Source organism: Lottia gigantea (genome assembly GCF_000327385.1).
Source record: "Lottia gigantea unplaced genomic scaffold LOTGIsca_10, whole genome shotgun sequence".
NCBI lineage: Eukaryota > Metazoa > Mollusca > Gastropoda > Lottiidae > Lottia > Lottia gigantea.
Genome location: NW_008706747.1, coordinates 4,711,317 through 4,717,316, shown reverse-complemented (window position 1 = coordinate 4,717,316; position 6,000 = coordinate 4,711,317).

Genomic DNA, 6,000 nt, shown 5'->3' with positions numbered 1-6,000 from the left:
CAATTAACAGGTAAAGGAATGATCTAAAGGAAATAGTAACAATGATAAAAATGGTCTAATCATATAAAGGTGATAATTGTTTCACCTGACAACCATCGGAAGTGTTAATTAAATCAGAATCTATCCAATCTGCTCGTTGACCAAGACAATTTGCTCGTTGACCAAGACAATCTGCTCGTTGACCAAGACGATTTGGAATCTGTCTTTACAGGTATTTTTTGCTTCGAGTTCAGGCTAATTTCAACTTTCCAAATCCAGATTTAAATCTTAAAATATCCATAGAATTATATCATTTAAAACATCTTCCACAAAATTTCCAAAATCAAACTTGCAGAGAACAATGACGTGGCTGATGTAGATTTTCAAACCTTACGATTTTACTAAATTACACAATATCAAGAGAAATCATAATTTAACAAACTTTTTCAGAAGTTTTCATAAGAATCTATCGCATTAAATCCAAACTTTCAACAATAAGCATAGATTGCTCAAAGCAATTTTCATTTTGTTTTCAGCAAAAGTATTAAGAGAGGTTTACATCCAGCTTTCCAAGTAACACAAATCAAAAAAGAAAAGAACACAAATAAAATTTCAATCTGACTTTGTGGACAACTAAGTTTCACTGACCACTGAACTCTGACCTTAATGAATAATTAGCTAATAACAGGTAGACCACCAGGTAAACTCCAGGTAAAACATGATACATGTTTAAACTACACCAGGAAGACAGTAAGGTTTACAGAGAGATTATCCCTCCCCCTACAGCTACCTGTGATTACATTAATCTGCTTAATCTGAGGTCATAGGGGTTACCTGTAGAAAACTCGTTAAGGTTGATAACTTCAGGTAACAAGATAATTAATATGTAAGATTAATTATGTAAATTAGGGGCTGGCTGGAGGCTAGCCTGTTAGATGTAGGTATTCTCATTCTTAATTCCTGTCATCTGATTGGTCAATCATTATAATCAATTCTAAGATCTCAATTTCATCTTCGATGAATTTTTTGGGAAAGGTCCCTGGAAAAAGCCCCTGTGTTTAGTTGAAAAACAACTTTCAGTCTATATTATGAAATATCAAAATCACGTCAAAATTGAAATTATATTTTGTCAGATAAAATTGTCCTCTTTGCAATAAAATAATTGAATAATTGTTGCTTATGAATAGGCACAAACCCCAATTTGTATTTCAGACAAGACATAAAACTCCATTTTAATTGATCATTTCTAATACAATCATACATTGTATTACAGTTTTATTTCACAGACTGATTGTCGATTGTTTACATTCAATATATTCTTCCCAGTAAGATTGAATTACACAGGGAAATAGTTGAAATACTTAATTAACCATTCATTAAGAAAAGATCAAAGAGGCTCTACCTGTAATCAAGACAGGTAATCATTGAAATAAAGTCTCTGATTTCACCTCTCTATTTCACGGCCCATCTATCCTTAAAACATTAAAAGGTGCCCCCCTACATTATCAATTTGTGTTTTTTATTTGCTTGGGTGGTCTCAACCTTGAACCATTCAAATTTTGGATTATAATTTTTCTCAAGTGATATTGTGTCTATAATATACAATATTGCCAAAGTCTATGGGGGGTCCATTTTGATCTATTAGGTAGAGGTAGTTGCATACTTGCACATATAAAATATATGAAGAAGGGCAACACCATGCAGTGTGCAATGAAGGAAACTTGTGCAAGGACAGTGGTATTCTCCTTTCACAAGACCAAAAATTAGCAAAGCCTCTCAGTTTCTATCAAACACATTTTATTCCTTTGATCTCTACACTGTGATTGAGAAAAACAATTAATAATTAACCCCCCAACATCCCCCCTAGCTCTTCCATCTTCCACCCCTGGCTGTTAATCTTTAATAATTCATCATAGCTAATCAGATAATCTTTAATCTACCAATATGCTACAATGTCATGGTTATACAATCATTGATCGCTAGGATAAGAACCAGATAACAATAATCTTTCTACCAAATGGTCAGCTGGTAGCTACAGTGTGAAGGTATCAATATTGTGTCCAACTAGGTAGTAGATTGTATGACTGTCACCAGCCATTGCACCAGAAATTAATTCACAAGTGAGTTTATACACCACTAAAATGCATAACAATATAAATAACTGTCACTATCCTAAAAGAAAAATTAGCTGAATTTTTAGATACAAGATTTGAGTAAAAGTAGGTCAAAAGGTGTAGAGATATAATAAGAAGATCTTAGCTTTAGGGTGTATAATATAAATTTACTATATATCATGATATCAAGTTTGACCTAGATCTATTTGGACAATAAGAAGATATAATTTAACTGAGACAGACATATTTTAATCTTACACTGCATGCATATATATATATATATATATATATCATATATCAAATTCTTATGGTTTACTAGCCTTTATATGCATCAGAAACAGTTATAGTTTGTATTCAAACCATTCTGGACTGAGACTATCATGATAGAGGGATTCAAAGAAGGTTTTCCAACATGTGAACATGTATACGGGATGCACTTTTATGAGGTTTTTACGTCCTATAAGCTTATTTCCAAATCTGATATTATTAAGACTGGCAATGCAAGAAAAATTTGCAAAGAGAGTGGCATTGGATTACCACTTTCCATTTTCAACTGTCGAGGCATAATTAACAGTCAGTTTCACACAGGATCTGGATTTATTGTTTCATCCCAAGACTAGACTATTCTCACATGTAAACTCCTCTGACATGCATCACTGATAACTTCCTGGTTCAAAAATCTAAATGTTTTTTCCTTTCTAAACTGGCAATGCATGATAGTGTGCAATGAAGAAATATTTGCCAAGACAACAATACTCCTTTTTCAAACTGTCAATGAAATTTTTAACTGATTAAATAAAATATTAACTTTACTGACTCTCAGTGAGTTTTATTACCTCATATTAATAACAATTCGATTCACATGGATTGTTGTTTCAGTTTGAATTAAAGATAGCGCTTGGTTTAAATTAATGGATTTTATTTTATAAGAATTCACACATGCTTGACGTCCTGAACGACCAGCCTCTGATGTTTTAACTAGTGGACAATAAAATGGCAGCCAATAAATATCACGATATATTGCAGAGTGCTATCAGAACTTTCATGGTGGTTGTTTGAACTTTAAGCTAAATTTACATCAAGTTCATTTAAATGAAATGAATCTTACACTTCTGCAGCTCATTGGACTAATGAAGAAAGGCAACACAATGCAGGGTGCAATGGGACAGGACAGTGACATTAACCTACTCTTTTTCGATTTCCAACTGTCGAGGGATCTTTAACGTGCATCAAGTTCATTCAAGGTGGTTTCTCTTCTGAATGGTTCATTGTACCTCAAACATGATTAATTTCAAATATATTTCTTTTATCTTGGGAAGTATTAAAGTCAGTATATAAATAAACCAAGATGAAATATGTTAAATATTTTATTATACAGGAAGTTATAATCTTAATCAGGCATTTTATTCTTTCTTTATTCACAGCTGGACATTTCTGAGAGTTAATTCAGATGAATGTAGAAAAGAGAATGAGAAGGAGTTTTTCTTGCTACTTTTCTATTAAGAATATGAACATGTCATGCAGTGTTCAATGGGGAAATTTTGTCAGGATAGAAGCAAAACCTACTCTTTTTCAATTTCCAAATTACAACAAATGTGCACAGTCTGTAACACACAAGTTCGCAGATTATTGTCCTATCGGAAAGAATTTTCTGTTAGCCCCTCTGACCTACACCATTGGCAGGGGAGACAAAGTCCAAAGCATAGTATAAAACAGAATTTTTTAGGGATATTTTCAATCTTTTTCTGATGACTCAAACAGTACAAGTCCTGAGTTAAAATAATTATCTCAAAATCAAATCCAAAAAGCAAAAAACAGAGCACAGATAAAAGAATAACAATATAAGGTCCTACTTTTCTCCATCTTGCTTCCATGTTGAAAATACAAGCTCTAACTAAAAGTTGGAATAATTATCTCCTGCCATAACCCAATCAAAATAATTATCATCAAATCAAAAGATAATATAACAATAATTATCAGTTGACTGTTTTTACTAATTGTTAATTCTCAGGGAATTTGCTGCAGGGAATTTTTTTTTTATCAACAGATACCAAATGATCAATTATCAAGGAATCTAATAAAATACCGGAAACTTTTTCTGTTCTTTCCAGAATTTGATTTTTTTCTCATTATACTTGATTAGAATCAAAAAGCCCTCACAAAATACTGTTTTTCTAGTTAGTTCTGGTGCTTCGAATTATTTTCTCCATTCATACTCGTACTGTTTTGTGATTATACTTGATTGGAATTTTTTACAATTTCATGTGGATGTATAAAAAATTCCACAATAAATTTTTCTCGCATTTTTGTCTGGCTAGTCCTGGTGCCTCAAAATCAATTTTCCATTCATTAATACAACTTCATTAAAGTAATAATTTCCGATATATTCCGTTCAGCTAGCTCTGGTACTAGAAATTCATTTCCGAATCTATAATGAGTTATTGCCTAATAGTAAAATAACATGGAATAGATTTTCTTTTATTACCGATCTCCAATAATGAGTTTATTTTATTATTATTCTAAACTGGTTTCCAGTCTTTATTACTCCCTACTATGTTCTTATTCCATTGTAATAATGACTGAATATATTCAATGAATATCGACGCTCAACGACAAGTTGACAGCGCAAACTAGGAAAGCCATTGTGACCTAACTCCTGTTCTGAAAATGCATCAAATAATTAGTAATAATCTTGAAATGCTCAAGGTAATAAAACTAAAAAACTAATCTGTCTTAAATTCATAAAGCCTTCAGATGTACCATACAGTTTAAAATCAAATCTAGAATTATATCACATTGAATCCAGGCTCCTGTTCTGAAAGTGCACCTAATAATTAGTAATATATCAAACTAATAATCTACCTAACTCAAATCTAACAAATAAATAATGATAAAGGTTTCAGACGAGTTTTGATACAAAAAAAAAGAATTGCATTTAACATGCATTAATGTCAAAATATATAGATGTCTAATCTTTCAAGAAGAATGTTTTACTGCAGAAAAAACAGAATGATATCTTTTCTCTTGGCAAGCAACATCAAAACATTCTGGTTTTTATGTGTGCATCAAGTGAGTGATATATAAATGATAATGGCATCTCAACTGAAGTAAAAATACCAATCTTGGAATGGCATCAAGGGTTTCAGAGATATTTGTGATAGGGGTTGAAAGACAAACACCATACTCGACTGAAATTAGAATACAAATCTTGGAATGGCATTAAGTGTTTCAGAGAGATCTTAAGGAAAACATGTTCATATATACAAAACAAACTGTATAGGAAGCATGCTGATTGGCTGGTGTGAACATTTAGATCTCCAATGTGAGGTTTTTCATGCTAAAGTGAAATATAATACAGTCAATATGAGTAACAGTTTCGGATGTGTTGATGAGATGACGAAAACTAAATCTAATTATCAAAGCCATTCTACAAGATTTTCCTTGATTGACCAGGCAAGGTCATTATTAGCAATCAGGAATTCTTGGATTACCAGGCAATTGTGGAATTACTGTCAATTTGTTTCAATCATAATAACAGGTCTATTAGCAATTATCACTTATTGATTCTTATATCCTAACAATTGTGTTTCAGAGATACCGATTTCATCAATTTGCACTGTTGCAATTTTCTGTCTAAAACATCACTATTGCAAAGGCTATTAGATATCATTAACAGCTTTTGTGAAAGTTATGTCATAAAACTCTTAGTTTAATTGGAAGACCCTAAGACATGACAAAATAGATCCAAATCAGTGTCACGATACACAAAATATCTTAGAAAAACCTCTTGATATTCCCTTCAAGATGTATACTTTTTGTGACAGAAAGCAGAAACCAATTTTCACATAGTTAGACAAGCATAAATCCTAGCCTGTCAATGACCAATAATAAAAACTCAATAAACGTG